Source organism: Chiloscyllium plagiosum, unplaced genomic scaffold, assembly GCF_037043375.1.
Source record: "Chiloscyllium plagiosum isolate Xiang-an unplaced genomic scaffold, Cpla_swu_hap1 HiC_scaffold_15, whole genome shotgun sequence".
NCBI lineage: Eukaryota > Metazoa > Chordata > Chondrichthyes > Orectolobiformes > Hemiscylliidae > Chiloscyllium > Chiloscyllium plagiosum.
In genome coordinates this window covers 71,042,217-71,059,462 of record NW_028270153.1, presented here as the reverse complement: position 1 = coordinate 71,059,462, position 17,246 = coordinate 71,042,217, and the positions used below count along the sequence as shown (strand labels likewise).

The following is a 17,246-nucleotide window of genomic DNA, read 5'->3' as shown; positions in this document are numbered from 1 at the left end:
ACATATTATAAAGGAGGATCAGACGGGGTTTATTAAGGGCCGTAGATCATCCAATAATATTAGAAGGGTTTTGAATATGATTCAAGCCTGTCATCGGGGAAAGATACCAGGAGTAGTAGTTTCATTAGATGGGGAAAAGGCATTTGATAGGGTTGAATGGTCATATTTGTTTTATGCATTGGAAAGGTTTGGCGTTGGACAGGTGTTTACCAAATGGGTCTCAACATTGTATAATGATCCCAAAGCAGTTATGGTTACCAATGGATTAGGTTCGGATAGCTTCAGTGTGGTTAGGGGCTGCCGTCAGGGATGTCCCCTCTCGCCATTGTTATTTACGCTACATAATTGAACCACTAGCAGAAGCTATACGAGCTGATCCTAATATAACGGCCCCGAGGATTGGTACAGGTAAACATAAAATTATCCTTTATGCAGATGATGTTCTTCTATTCCTCAGTAATCCTCTGATGTCCGTACCTCGCCTAATCGAAGTTATTAATACATTTAGCGCATTCTCAGGCTATAAAATTAATTTTTCAAAGTCGGAGGCTATGCCAATGGGCGGCCTTGCTATGACACCCCACTTAGTGGACGGATCCCTTTTTCCCTTTCGTTGGTCCCTGGAGAGCTTCTTATATTTAGGCATTTTTATTACTCCACTATTTGGTCAGTTGTATAAGGCTAATTTTGTGCATTTACTGGAAAGGATAAGGCAGGACCTCCAGCGATGGGGAGACCTTCCAATTTCCTGGTTGGGTAGAATAGCACTAATCAAAATGAATGTCCTGCCCCGTCTCCTATATCCTATGAGAATGCTTCCGGTGATACTGCCGAGGACAGCTCTACGTAAATTATATGGCTGGCTGGGTTCCTTTATCCGGAATCATAGACGGCCCCTCATTAAGCTGAAGAAACTACAGCTTCCACAGACAAGGGGAGGATTGGACTTCCCAGACTTTAGGAAATATCAGTTAAGTTCCCTATTAAGTTACATAGCTGATTGGGTCTTGTTTGATCCACAATCAATCTGGTTGGACATCGAGGCCTCTCAAGTAAAATACCCACTTATTAACCTTTTATTTTCAGACAAGAGGAAAATCATTACAGATCACTGTAAAAACCCTATAATACTAAACACAATTAAGGCTTGGAATATAATGCGGCAAAATGAGGGCAACTCACATAAAACATCCTCCCATGCACCGATAGTGGGAGCATGGGGATTCCAACTGGGGTTTACAGATGCCACTTTTAAACTCTGGAGATCCAGGGGTATCTCATGTTTAGGGGACCTATTTAAGGATGGGGTCCTGATCTCTTTTGAACAGCTGCGTCAGAAATTCAGATTACCTAATGGAGACCTCTTTCGATATTTCCAAATTCGAGATTATATACAGAAGAAGACTACGTTATTAGATAGTCTTTATAAATTTGATAGAGAATGTAGTGTCCTACGACCAGTGGGGGTATCTTCCATCAGTACTATTTATCATTTACTACATGAAGAAGTATCGGGAGATATGGATAATCTGCTTAAAACATGGGATCAGGATTTGGGACTAGAAATCTCTATAGAAACGTGGAATGATATTTGGGAAAACGCTAGAAGAATTACAATCTGTAACAGAACCCAGGCTATCCAACTGAAGATATTTCATAGGGCCCATATAGCACCGGTTCGACTGGCAAAATTTAAGGCAGGAGCATCTCCAATGTGTCCCAAATGCAAAATAGAGGTGGGCACTCTTGTACATTGCCTATGGACCTGTCAAAAGGTCCGTAGATATTGGACTAAAGTAGCAAGTACCCTGACAGAAATTTTAGGAACGGAAATTAAAGTGGACCCTGTATCTCTCCTTTTGGGCTTTTCGAACTTTCCCTCCTTGGACACGTACGGGAAGAGACTATTTTCTATTCTTTCTTTCTGTGCAAGGAAAAATGTTTTGGTGAACTGGGTGGCTGAGGGCCCCCCTGGACTTTCAAATTGGCACAGATTAATTATGGAATGTATTCCCCTTGACTTCCTTACAAATATGGTGCACCGAAAGACCGAATTATTTTATAAAATATGGCAGCCCTTCTTGAGTTACATAAATACAGATATTTCGGCTATCCTAACAAGGGCTTTTATTTAATTGAGATTACAAACCTGGCTGGTCCGGGGCCCCTTAGGAGAGGAATCCCGCACGAATACGGGTTTTATTACATCTGATGTTAACACATTCCGAGCATGTAAGAGACTTAAATATACACTCTGGTTAGTTGTAGGTTAGATTAGTAGATAGTTTCTTTTTCTTTTTCGGTATTTTTTTTTATTCTTTTGTTAAATTTTGGCTATTGTATATTTGATTTAATTGTATATCAATCTTTATATTTGAGAGTTTTGTTTATTTTTGTAAACTTGTAAAAATGTTAAATTTCTAATAAAAATATATTAAAAAAAATACCCGGCTCTGTGCCCGAAATTCTGTAACCTGCAAGGCTACAGGCCACTGGTTTCATTCAGCAGCAGCAGCATCTGAATGGCTACTTACTGTCTGTAATGTGTTTATGGTTCAGTGGTGCACTATTTTACAACACAAACTTCAAAAAAGGTCTGGCAGACAAGTTATAATGACACAATGAGTGAAAATAATGTTCTACGTTATGTTACTTTCTAAACTTGCAATGTTTTACAGCCAAGAAAATCACGTTCTGCTATAATAAATTATGAATATTTTGTTTTAGAATCGAGTTCCATCTTGGTTTAGTCCTTTATAATGTTTATCACTTAAGACAAGTGCATTTCATGATCACTTTATGAACAAGAGAGAAAGTCCTGCAAGCAAGAAGTACAGAACTGGAAAGAAGATAAAAGGACAGAATCCAAATGGTCGTAATCTTGGGATTACTTCTACTGAGTATAGAAATAGGAGGCATATTGAGATGAATAATTTCTGAGACACTGGGACTGCTTTTAGGGGCAGTAAGATCTGTGCAAGGAGGGTTTTTAGATTAGATTAGATTACATTACAGTGTGGAAACAGGCCCTTCGGCCCAACAAGTCCACACCAACCCGCCGAAGCACAACCTACCCATATCCCTACATTTACCCCTTACCTAACACTACGGGCAATTTAGCATGGCCAATTCACCTGACCTGCACATCTTTGGACTGTGAGAGGAAACCTACGCAGACACAGGGAGAACGTGCAAACTCCACACAGTCAGTCGCCTGAGGCGGAAATTGAACCCGGGTCTCTGGCGCTGCGAGGCAGCTGTGCTAACCACTGTGCCACCGTGCCGCCCTGAACCAGCACCTGGTTGCAGCACCTGAACCAGAATGGGACCAGCATTCTTGCAGAGATGTTTGTTAGCACTGCTGGGTGGGTTTAAACTAACTTGTGAGGGGGGATGGGGTCCAAAAAGAAGGTTCAGCTGGGCAAGATAGAATCCCGACAGTGTGAAAGCAAGCCACACAGCCAAAGAAACACTTGCATCACTACTAGGACCACAAACCACAAACTGCACCAACTTCATCAGCAAAGACAACATCCTCAAGCTAGTGCACCTGTGCCTCACCACCCACTTCACATTCAATAGAAAACCTACAAACAAGTAAGCAGAACACCCATGGGATCACCAATATCAAGGCTCATAGTGGAAACAGTAATGCAGAGATTTGAACAAGCTGCCCTCCCATCTATCCAACCCAAACTTTGGGTCTGCTACGTAGATTACATTGTCGTCATGACAAAACAAAACAAGTTAGAGGAAACATACAACACCATCAACAATATCCTGACAGGCATAAAATTCACAAAGAGGAGGAGAACAGATTCCCATTCCGAGACAAGACAGTTGAACGTACAGTTAACGGAGAGCTTCAAACCAGCGTCCACAGAACGACAACAAACACATATCAAATACTTAACTTCAGAAGCAATCATCCCAATACTTACAAACAGACCTGCATCAAGACATTATTTCAACAAGCTACATCACACTACAGCACCCAAGAACTACAAAAAGAAGAAAAACATCTATATGACATTTTCAAGAAAATCGGTACCCAATAAACACAATCCGCCAATTCCTCAGAAACAAACCCAAACAAGCAGACACAATGCAATCAAGAACTATAGCCACATTACCCTACATCAAAGACATATCAGAAATGACTTCCAAACTACTCAGACCCCTTGGCATCATGGTAGTTCAGTGGTTAGCACTGCTACCTCACAGCGCCAGGGACCCGGGTTTGATTCCCACCTCAGGCGACTGTCTGTGTGGAGTTTGCACATTCTCCCCATGTCTATGTAGATTTCCTCTGGGTGCTCTGGTTTCCTCCCACAGTCCAAAGATGTACAGGTGAGGTGAATTGGCCATACTAAATTGCCCATAGTGTTTGGTACCTTAGTCAGGGGTAAATGTACGGGAATGGGTCTGGAGGGTTACACTTCAGAAGATCGGTGTGGACATGTTGGGCCAAATGGCCTGTTTCCACACTGTAGGAATTCTAATCTTCTAACCTAATCTAAAAACCTACAACACACTTCAACAGCAACTAATGAACCTAAAAGATCCATTAGACTCCACCAGCAAAATGGGCTGAGATGTGGCAGATGGAGTTTAATTCAGATAAATGCGAGGTGCACCATTTTGGGAAAGCAAATCTTAGCAGGACTTATACACTTAATGGTAAGGTCCTAGGGAGTGTTGCTGAACAAAGAGACCTTGGAGTGCAGATTCATAGCTCCTTGAAAATGGAGTTGCAGGTAGATAGGATGGTGAAGGCGGTGTTTGGTATGCTTTCCTTTATTGGTCAGAGTATGGAGTACAGGTGTTGGGAGGTCATGTTGCGGCTGTACAGGACATTGGTTAGACTACTGTTGGAATATTGCATGCAATTCTGGTCTCTTTCATATCGGAAAGATGTTGTGAAACTTGAAAAAGTTCAGAAAAGATTTACAAGGATATTGCCAGGGTTGGAGGATTTGAGCTACAGGGAGAGACTGAATAGGCTGGGGCTGTTTTCCCTGGAGCGTCAGATGCTGTTGGGTGACCATATAGAGGTTGACAAAATTACGAGGGGCATGGATAGGGTAAATAGACAAAGTCTTTTTCCTAGGGTCAGGGAGTCCAGAACTAGAGGGTATAGGTTTAGGGTGAGAGGGGAAAGACATAAAAGAGACCTTAATGGCAACATTTTCACATAGAGGGTGGTACGTGTATGGAATGAGCTGCCAGAGGAAGTGGTGGAGGCTGGTACAACTGCAACAATTAAGAGGCATTTGGATGGGTTATATGAATAGGAAGGGTTTGGAGAGATATGTGCTGGCAGGTGGGACTAGATTGGGTTGGGATATCTGGTCGGCATGGACGGGTTGGACCGAAGGGTCTGTTTCCATGCTGTACATCTCTATGGCTCTATGATTCTACAAGATGTCCTGCAAGAACTGTAATAAAAAACACTACATCAGACAAACTTGCCACCAGGATAAATGAACACCAACTGGCCACCAAAAGACATGACCCACTACGATTAGTTTCTATACATAGAGACAAAGGAGGACACCACTTTGACTGGGACAACTCATCCTGGGACAGGCGAAACAAGGACACGCATGAGAATTCTTCGAGGCATGGCATCCTAACCAGAACTCCATCAATAAACACATCAATTGGGATCCTACCTTCACTTGAAAAAAAGAACCTGAAATAACATCACCCACTTTAAGAAACCAAGACCTATAAATAGAGAGGCAGGACATACTACCAGCGCTTCAATGGAGACTCTCACTGATGATGTTACCTAGTATGGTGATGAAACTTCAGTAAACAAACTTTCAAGCTCAATGAGCTAACTTACATACTTACCAAAACAGAATTATCACATTGCTGGAAGTTTACTGTAGGGCCCCTGAAAGAAATAAGGGGGAAGGTATGTAGATAAAGCTCAGAGAAGTGTAAAAATAATATGGTAGTAATAGTAGGGAATTTCAACTCCCCCAGCGTTATGAAAGGTTTGAAGGGATCTACATTGTTAAAATGTATCCAGGAGAGCTTTTTTAAGCCAGTGTGTAGACATCATACAAGAGCGTGATCCTGGACTTAATTTTAGGTACTGAAGTTGGGCAAGTAGTTGAGGTATCACGAGGGGAAGATCTTGCAGACATTGATGATAACTCCATTAGAGCCAAGATTATTATGGAGAAGGACAAGATTGAGCCTAAAATAAAAGTTCTAAACTGGGGGAAAACAGATTTTAATAAGATGAACTATGATTTCTCCACAGTGGACTGGGAGCAGATACGTCTACATAAGTCTGCGAGAGCATTCAAGAACGAAACTGGGAAAGGATAAGGCCAACATGTTCCAATAAAGATAAAGGATGGATGCAACAAATCCTGTGAATCCGTGTTGTCATGGGAATATAGAATTGGATAAAGAGTAAGAGAGGCTTATGCAAATACTGAGGCTCAAAACAGCAGAAGCTCTAAATAAGTACAGAAGGTATAAATGGAAACTTAAAAAAGAAAATTAGTAGAGTAAAAAGGAACATAAAAGAATAATGGCAGGCAAAATAAAGGAAAACCACAACTAATTTTACAAGTATGTTGTGGTCACCTGGAGTCTCCGCTCTGGCCATACCACACTCCTGCCATTTCAGCCACCACTTCAGCCTCACCTATCACCCTTGCTTCAGGCCTATCACAACCTGGAGTCGCTGGCTCCACTGCCAGGCCAGGTCTCCGCCTCAGCAAGAGTCCCACTCCGGCCGTCCTCTTCCACAATGTTACCTTCTCCACTGCCACCAACAGGAAAAATAGAAATCAGGTGCATTGGTAGGCCATTTGGCCCTTCAAGCCTGCAACACCACTCAATATGAAGAAGATGAAGAAGAAACAGGAAAAGAAAAAGAACAAAGACAAAAAGAAGGAAGCAAGTGGCCGGTCTGGAGTAGACTGGCCCAGCAGCCTGAAAGTTGCCTACTTTGCTGGCACCACCACCTTGTCTTGGGGAGGCACTAGAGGGTGGTTGATCAAGAATGTCAAAAGCTGCACACAGATCAAAAAGAAGAAATAATTTACCTCTGCCAATGACAAGAGAAATTGACTAGGGAAATCAACAGCAATAGCATCGAAACAATGGAAGCTCTCTCTTTGAAAGGTAAAAGAACTGAAATGTTAACTGCTTCTCTCTTTAAACAGACACTGCCTTACCTACTGCGTTCTTTTCCCCCAACATTTTCTGATTTCAGATCGAAAACAGGATACCACATATTTTCAATTGGGGTATGGTCAATACTGCTTTTAGTCTGCTTGCTACAGAAGAGGCCTTTAACATGGAACTTTAATTTTTGTTCACAGTTTGTGAGAAGATTTGTAGCTCGGGTGCTGTTGTTGTGGTTCTGTTCGCCAAGCTGGGAATTTGTGTTGCAAACGTTTCGTCCTGTCTAGGTGACATCCTCAGTGCTTGGGAGCCTCCTGTGACACACTTCTGTGATGTTTCCTCCGGCATTTGTAGTGGTTTGAATCTGCCGCTTCCGGTTGTCAGTTCCAGCTGTCCGTTGCAGTGGTCGGTATATTGGGTCCAGGTCGACGTGCTTATTGATTGAATCTACTATTATAGGACAAGCCAAACAGAGAACAGCCAGGGAATTCCTAGAGGCATGGCACTCATCCACAGAGTCAAATTAATAAGCACGTCAACCTGGACCCAATATACCGACCACAGCAGCGTACAGCTGGAACTGACAACCGGAAGCGGCAGATTCAAACCACTACAAATGGCAGAGGAAAGATCACAGAAGCGTGTCACAGGAGGCTCCCAAGCACTGAGGATGTCACCTAGACAGGGGACAAAATGTCTGCAACTTTAGTTTTTGTCTCCTTTCCATAATAACTGCAAGCTTGAACTTTGTTTTAAATTTTAATGATTTCTACGGGAATCATAAAAGGCAATAATCAACCATGTCAGATGTTGAGAAGTTAAGAAAGACAAGGACACAATTAGTTATCAAGATCAATCATTTTCCACTTTCATAAGAAATCAAACTCCAAAAGGGAAGTCCATCTTTAAAGGAAAATAAATTGAAACATTTATGAAAAAAACTACTTGAAATAGCTTGACCTTACTGTAGTATAATTGGACTTATAATTCTTGTACTGCAATAAATACTTCTGAAGTTATTACTCTGAGCTGATATGTTATTTTTGTTAATTATTGTAAACTGAGGTGAATTTATATGGCTTAGCAGCTACTGTATGGAACACTGGTTCTATGTTCCAAACAAGGGTCCCTTTATTATTAAACAGAAACTGGAAAAAAAATTGGTTACACTCCTCAACAAAAAGGATACACAGTTTTCGTGGGAGCAACTGGGAGCAAATGATGGATACAAGGGAACATCAAAAATACAATCCAACCATTAACTACAATAGAATGACAGGTGTGGATGCTGGGGAAACAGACTGCTCTGGGGCTTGCTCTGTATTCCAAAACGGGAATCTCACCAAATTATTTTCCTACCCTGTTACTCATTTAATTCTTTTTCATTGTCACACTGCTTTCTCCAAAAAACTGTTAGTTCTCATCACTTAACAGTTTGAGACAGAAAAGCTTCTTTGGGCCCCTAACCAGCACCTTGTCCTCTCCATTTTAGTTTATTCAATTCTACTGAAGGACTCACATCTTTCAAATAAGATGTAATTTATACGCAAAATATTAACATGTCTTTTCTGGCTACTTTAAAGCAGGTTGTGTCACTATGTATTCTTGGCAGTATCTGCATTTATTTAAGTTAATATTTAACTTCTCAACATGAGATTTGATGATAGTCATCTGTTATAGTACAAAGAAAGGTTTATTTTTTGTTTCTAACCTTTCACTGACAGGCTATTCTCTTCGGTTCAAAGACAATGTGCAGTCAAACACAATTTACTGTCTCATATTTTCCAGTTTACCAAAACTGTTCAAATTTGAGTAGGAAATGTTTTATTCCATAATGCAAAGTCTGAACTTTCCAAATGCTTGATCAGATACAAATGTCACACGTGGTAGTTATTCTGTTAGGTCACATGTTAAAATGAATCTGATGTTCAACAAGATTACAGCCTCCTTAATTATACTTCTGATTAAGCAAAACAAGGGAGAACTAGTCATTTGGATACATAACTAGCTCAAAAGGTAGAAGATAGAGGGTGGTGGTGGAGGGTTGTTTTCCAGACTGGAGGCCGGTGACCAGTGGAGCGCCACAAGGAATGGTGCTAGGTCCTCTACTTTTTGCCATTTACATAAATGATTTGGATGCAAGCATAAGAGGTATAGTTAGTAAGTTTGCAGATGACACCAAAATTGGAGGTGTAGTGGACAGCGAAGAGGGTTACCTCAGATTACAACAGGATCTGGACCAGATGGGCCAATGGGCTGAGAAGTGGCAGATGGAGTTTAATTCAGATAAATGCGAGGTGCTGCATTTTGGGAAAGCAAATCTTAGCAGGACTTATACACTTAATGGTAAGGTCCTAGGGAGTGTTGCTGAACAAAGAGACCTTGGAGTGCAGGTTCATAGCTCCTTGAAAGTGGAGTTGCAGGTAGATAGGATAGTGAGGGCGGCATGTGGTATGCTTTCCTTTATTGGTCAGAGTATTGAGTACAGGAGTTGGGAGGTCATGTTGCAGCTGTACAGGACATTGGTTAGGCCACTGTTGGAATATTGCATGCAATTCTGGTCTCCTTCATATCGGAAAGATGTTGTGAAACTTGAAAGGGTTCAGAAAAGATTTACAAGGATGTTGCCAGGGTTGGAGGATCTGAGCTACAGGGAGAGGCTGAACAGGCTGGGGCTGTTTTCCCTGGAGCGTCGGAGGCTGAGGGGTGACCTTATAGAGGTTTACAAACTTATGAGGGGCATGGATAGAGTAAATAGGCAAAGTCTTTTCCCTGGGGTTGGGGAGTCCAGAACTAGAGGGCATAGGTTTAGGGTGAGAGGGGAAAGATATAAAAGAGACCTAAGGGGCAACTTTTTCACGCAGAGGGTGGTACGTGTATGGAATGAGCTGCCAGAGGAAGTGGTGGAGGCTGGTACAATTGCAACATTTAAGAGGCATTTGGATGGGTATATGAATAGGAAGGGTTTTGAGGGATATGTGCAGGTGGGACTAAATTGGTTGGGATATCTGGTTGGCATATACGGGTTGGACCGAAGGGTCTGTTTCCATGCTGTACATCTCTATGACTCTAAATGGGCAACTTTCAACAAGGGCTAGCTCCATACCACTCCTTTTCCTGGAGACCTACATTTCTTCCTTGAAGTACTTACATAATTCCCTTTTAAAAGATTCAATCTGCCTTCCCCCACACTTTCAGGCAGTGTACTTCAGTTGACTTTTTCCTAATTTGAAGATTACAAACGGAACCAAACATGTTCACTCAGTGGCAACATATCCACTTGGGAGGAATGAGAAATCTTTAAGAAAATAGTTCTAATTTGTGAAAACCAAGATGTACCTCAGCAAGGAAAGAGGATTCTAGGAAGTGGGTAAACTGACAATGGTTAACAAAGGAGGTTAAAGACTGAATGAAATTGAAAGAAAAAACAGAAATAGAAAATATTACTGGTAAACAAGAGATTTGGGAATGTTTTAAAAGCCAACAAAAAGCCTATTAAAACTTACAGAATACTGAACAGCCTGGACAGAGTGAACATTGGGAAGAGGTTTCCACTTGCAACAGAGACTAGGACTTGAAGGCATGGCCTTACGTTAAGGGGAAGACCCTTTAAATGGAGATGAGGAGACACTTCTGCAGCCAGGGAGTGGTAAATCTATGGAATTTATTGCCACAGAAGGCTGGGGAGGCCAGGTCATTGAGTATTTTTAAGACAGATGGATAGGTTCTTGACTGTCAAGGGGCCAAAGGTTATTGGAGAAGGTGGGAGAATGGGATTGAGAAACTGATCAGTCATGATTGAATGGCGGAGCAGACTCAATGGGTCAAATGGCCTAATTTCTGCTCCTATGTCTTATGGTCTTCTGAACATAGACCCGTTAGAGAATGAAGCTGGGAAAATAATAATAGGGAACCAGGAAATGGCAGAGAAGTTGAACAAATATTTTTCATCAGTCTTCATAGAAAAAGATACTAATAGCATCCCAAAAATAATTATTAATCAACAGCTAAATGAGGGAGATTAAAAAAAAAGAACTATCACTCACAAAAAATACTATGGAAATGAACAGGACTAAAGGCCAATAAATCACTTGGACCGAATGGATTGCATCCGATTATTTTAAAGGAATAGCTACAGGAGATAGTGGATATATGATAGCAATTTTCCAAAAATCCTTAGATTTTGGAAAATTTGTAATAGAGTATGAATCTGGGAATGTAACACCTTTACTCAAACGGGAGACAAAAACAAAAATCAATTATAGGCTACTTAGCTTAACACCTATCATTGGGAAAATGTTAGACTCCCATTACAATGGATGCAATAGTGTATGTTCAAACACACAATATAACCAAGCTGAGTCAGCATGGGGTATATATTATGGATAGAAGACTAGCTAACTGGCAGAAGACAGAGATGGGATAATGGTGGCTTTTTCACAGTGTTAACCTCTAACAATTCCCACCTCAGGCGACTGTGTGGAGTTTGCACATTCTCCCCGTGTCTGCGTGGGTTTCCTCCGGGTGCTCCGGTTTCCTCCCACAGTCCAAAGATGTGCAGGTCAGGTGAATTGGCCATGCTAAATTGCCCGTAGTGTTAGGTGAAGGGGTAAATGTAGGGGAATGGGTCTGGGCGGGTTGCACATTGGCAGGTTGGTATGGGCTTGTTGGGCCGAAGGGCCTGTTCCCACACTAAGTAATCTAATCTAATCTAATCTAAAAGTAGAACACCTGTTTATGGACCAGACCAAACCCCCTCAAAATATATCAAGGAATAGCCTTACCTCGTTGACTCTAACCTTTATCTTATTTACAGGTAACTAAGGCGCTGTGTTCCAGATGTGATTTCATTGGTCACACTGCTAGGCTTTAAACAAAGCAAACCTTATTTTTCCATAAAGTTAAAATACAAAACTAAAAATGAATTTGCATAACTTTAACTCTACTAAAAGACCTAATAAAAATAATACATTGTTTAACTACTACTCACCTATTGTTCTAATATAGCAGCAGCCCATAACCACACCCTTTGCAAATATAAATTCTGCAAAACAGGTTTCCCTCTCTTGCTATCAGCTTCCGGTTCAGGAGAAAGGAAAAACCCAACAAACTGAATGCAGCACAGAGAACTGAGCTTTTTGCAGCAGCAGAGAGCTGATTCCAGCAGGTTCAACTCCAAAACTCCCAACTTCAACAACTAAAAGCAAAACTAAAACTGGAGTCTGTGTGAGCCTGATTCCACCCACTCATACCCTTTGTCTGGAAAACAAAGGATCTAAAACTACTTGCTCTGCCTTCCATGGAGCAGACACTTTAGCATTAGATTTACAACGAGGGGGCCAGGACAGAACAAATCCCTCTTAACAGCACACGCCGGCACAATGGCATTGGAGGCTGCCCAAAAAAAGTTCACTCAGCCACTCATGGGTATGGGGGGATTTTATGCGAAGAGGTTGAGGCGATTGGAGATTAGAATGAGAGATATCTTGTTGAAACACAAGGATTCTTAGGGGGCGTGACAGTGTACTTGCAAAGAAGTTGTTTTCCTTTGTGGGAGAGTCTAGGTTCAGAAGCCTAACCTCACAGTAAGGAGTCACCCATTTAAGACAGAAATGAGAAGGATGTTTTTCCACCAAGGGCAGAGAGTCTGTGGAATTCTTTCCTGCAAATAGTTACAGAGGGTGGGTCATTAAATATATTCAAGGCTGAGAAACACAGATTCCGAATCATCAGGGGAATCAAGGATTACGTGGCTAAAGCAGGCAAGTGGAGTTGAGAATTATCAGATCAAGTATAGTATCATTGAATAGTGCAGCAGACTGCATGGGCTGAATGACCTACTTCTAAGTCTTACGCTCTATGGACTTCATTGGAAGGAAGGTTATCGATGAACACGCTAAACAAAGTTACTGGAGGGGTTAGAGGGGTTGGGTCTGAGGGCGGAGGTGCGGGATGTGGACGAGATGCGTTGGACCCCAGCTTCCTCATTTCCCCTTCCCCCACCTCATCCTAGTTTCTAACCTCCAGCAACATGATCCCCTTGACTTGTCCGGACTTGTCCGACCTGCCCAGCTCCTTTTCCACCTATCCACTCCACCCTCTCCTCCCTGACCTATCACCTTCATCTCCTCCCCCACTGACCTATTGTACTCTATGCTACTCTATCCCCACCCCCACACTCCCCTAGCTTATCTCTCCACGCTTCAGGCTCTCTGCCTTTATTCCTGATGAAGGGCTTTTGCCCGAAACGTCGATTTCGAAGCTCCTCGGATGCTGCCTGAATTGCTGTGCTCTTCCAGCACCACTGATCTAGAATCTGGTTTCCAGCATCTGCAGTCATTGTTTTTACCTAGTAATCCAGAGGCCAAGGCTAATGGTCTGGGTATGAGAGTACAAATCGCACCATGGCAGCTGGTGGAAACAAATTCAATTAATAAATATGGCATTAAAAGCTAGTCTCAGCAATGGCAACTATGATAGCGATTATCATTGTTGTAAAAGCCCATCTGTTTCACTAATGTCACTCAGAGAAAGAAATCTGCCATCCTTGCCTTTTTTGGCTTACATATAACTCAAGATCAACAGCGAGTTGATTGACTTAGATATAGTTCAGCAAATCATATGGAACAAGTATAAATGGAGATGAGTAACACTTGCTAGGCTTGTCACAAACACGCACATCCCACTGATTACTCTGAAGATTGATTCCAAAATGGCAGAGACCTCAGATGGGAGCAAGATGAATCACACTGTACTTTTGGCTGGTTTTAAACATTTTCAGCCTGACCTTTCTCATTTACACTGGATCCCGTCCTTCATTAAGAATGGGGATATTCACAGATGCTGCTCCTTTCAGTAACTGTTTAAACAAGATTCAGAATTGTGATCTCTCTATTTGTTATGTGATTATTTGCCTTCATCTATAAGCTGCTGTTTATACTGTTGAGAACGCATGTGGCTCTGGCAAGCTGGCACTTCATTTCCAGATATATCCAGTGCTCTCCCACACTCCTCACTGAATCAAGGTCAGTTGCCACAGGATTGTAGCGCTGTCACTCATGAACAGATGCATCTCTAACTGGGATTATTTTCTTCACTACCTGCTGATGGTGGCATTGTGATCCAGAGGCACAGAAGTCATGGCAGTGGTAGAAGTTTAATTCAATCAATAAATCTGGAATAGAACATCAGAGCAGATGACGGTGGCAGATCTCCTTATGAGCGGATAATTTTTGTAGTCACCAGAAAGATTGGCTTTCTTTTCCAGATTTCTTTTATAAACTGAATTTATTTCCACCAGCTGCCATGACAGAATTTGAACTTAATTCCCATTGCCTTAGTGTGGATTATTCTCCGCTGTACCACTGCATCCCTCTACAATACACTCTAGTTTTCTGATTGGAATGTACGAAACTACCTTTCATTACATTGCTTGAAAAAAGGACAGAGACTAGCAAAGATCCAAAATGAACATAAGGAGAAAGTTACTATCCAATTAGCTCAGTAGCATACTAGAGTCACAGATGCCTGCATCACAAAAAAACCTTCAGCCCACCAAGTCTGCGCTCGTCAAAAACAAGTACCTAACTATTCTCATCCCATTTTCCAGCACTTGGCACGTAGTCTGGTATGCCCTGTACTTCTGCCTCTACCACTCTTTACAGGAAGTCAGCGAGCTCTAGATTCCACCACTCTCTGGATAAAAAAATGTTTCTTCATATCCCTTCTCAACCTCCTGCCACTTTCCTCAGATCCACTGCCCCAGGTCACACTACTCATAAGTTAGTCAGGGCCTGAAGGCATAGCTGTCACAATGGGCTTCTTCACAATTCCTTCAATAGATGCAGCCATCGTTGTCAAGGCCAATATTTGTCACCCATCATTTTGCTCTAGAATTCCTTGCTAGAAGAACATACTACAGCAGGTCTAGAATCACATGTAGCCCAAGGCCAAGCAAGAATAGCAGATTTCCTTGCTAAATAGACATCAGTTAACTAGATAGGCTTTTATCTCAATTTTGTCACCATGAATGATACCTTTCTCCCCCCAAATTCCAGACTTATTCTGAGAGATATTGATTCCCTGCAGCACACAAAATTCCTGCCACTGGCCATGTGCCAAAACTTCTCCAGGATCAAGGAATGCACCTTCAAAAGACATTCTCCCTTTACTAGAATTAATGCTCCTACTGGGGTCCTCCTCAAACCAGTTTTGCAATGCATTCCGTACCAGTGCCCCAAGGAGAATAAAATTCCATTTTTTCCACCTTGGTATGATCATTCTCCATATTCCATTTGGGCACCTTAGAAACCTGAGTTCTGCTTTACAAAAATGCCTTTATTACATCAGGCTCCACTTAATATCTGGTCATTCATTGGCAGGATCTGCAGTATTTTATGAACTAGATACTATACATGTCCGAGGTTAGCTCGACATTATTCCAAATAAGACCAAAGAACAGCACAGCACAGGAACACGCCCTATGGTCCAACAAGATTATGGCGACACAACACCTCTCTAAACTAAAAGCCTTTTGCCTATAAATGGTCTGTATCCCTCTATTCCCTGCCTACTTATGTATCGGTCAAGATGCCCCTTACAGGTTGCTATTTGAATGTGCTCCTAACACCATCACTGGCAGCACATTCCAGGCACTTAACATCCTCTTTGTCAAAAACTTAACACTCACATCTCCTTTAAATTTATCTCCTTTCACCTTAGAGCTACATCCCCTAGTAACAAATTTCTACCCTGGGAAAAAGACTCCAACTATCCATGCCTCTAAAAATTTAATAAATTTCTATCAGGTAGCCCCTCAGCTTCTAACTTCAAGTGAAAACAAACCGAGCTTGTCCAATCCCATAGCTAATATGCTCCAAACCAGGCAACGTCCTGGTAAAATGTTCCCGCACCCTTTCCAAACATCCCACATCTTGCTTGTAGTGCAGTGACCAGAAATGTACGCAATATTCCAAATGTAGCCCAACTAAAGTTCTCTGCAGCTGCAACATGACTTTGCAAATTTTATACTCTTTGCCTCAACTGATGAAGGCAAGCATATCACTTTCTTACCATCTTTTCCACTTATTTTGCCACTTTCAAGAAACTGTGGATCTGTATGCCTAGATCCCTCTGTATGTTACTGTTTCTAAGGTTTCTGCCATTTACTGTGTACTCCCCTCCGACATCATCTTTTATTTTGCTTGATGAAATCTGCCATTTCTCTACCTGAGTCTCCAGCTGAACTGTATCGTCCTCACGATCTGCAGCTCCCCCAATCTTTGTGTCATCTGCAAACTTACTAATCAGGTCACCTACATTCTCCTCCAAATCATTTATATACATATAATTATTACAAACAACGGGAGTCCCAGCACTGATCCCACTGGTCAGTACTTCACGAATTTGAATGGCGGATCTGAAAGTAAACCAACAAACTGAACTGATAAGCAAATTGACCTGCTACACATTCATTTTCAGTACAGAGGTTCATCACTATTTACTGCAGCACTGCTTCAGTTCAACCAGTCCATGCTGAACATAATCCCAAACTAAACTAGCCCCATCTGTCTACTCTAGGCCATATCCGTGCAAACCTTTCCTGTTTGTGTACTTATTCAAATGTCTTTTAAACACTGATTGTACCGATATCCACCACTTCCTCAGGAAGTTCATTTTACATACAAACCACCCTCTGTGAAAAATTTGCCCTTCATGACTTTTTAAAATCTCTCTCCTCTCACCTTAAAAATGTGCCTCCTTGTCATGAAATCCCCCACCCGAGGGAAAACGCTACGACCATTAACTCTAACTGTATCCCTCATTATTTTATGATCCTCTGTAAGATCATCTCTCAACTTCCCACGCTGCAGTGAAAGAAGTCTCAGTCTATCCAGCCTTTCTTCTTAACTCAAACCTTCCAAACCCGGTAACCACTATATTCTTAGCAGAACTAAAAGAAAAGGGTGGCTATAGACAGCAAGAAATGGTGAGAGAAGTATTAATATCCGTAAAGGGGAAAATTAAGATCCCTTTTATGAGCAAATACTGAGACCAGCCACCACAAAATCAGCAGCATTTTTGTCACACAG

The 17,246-nt window shown here is 41.8% G+C and overlaps 1 protein-coding gene across 2 annotated transcripts in view; it reads right to left on the bottom strand.

The window, feature by feature from the left end:
* Positions 1-17,246, bottom strand: part of rtf2 (replication termination factor 2) — a 168,091-nt gene that overhangs the window by 55,542 nt on the left and 95,303 nt on the right. The window lies entirely within an intron of this gene.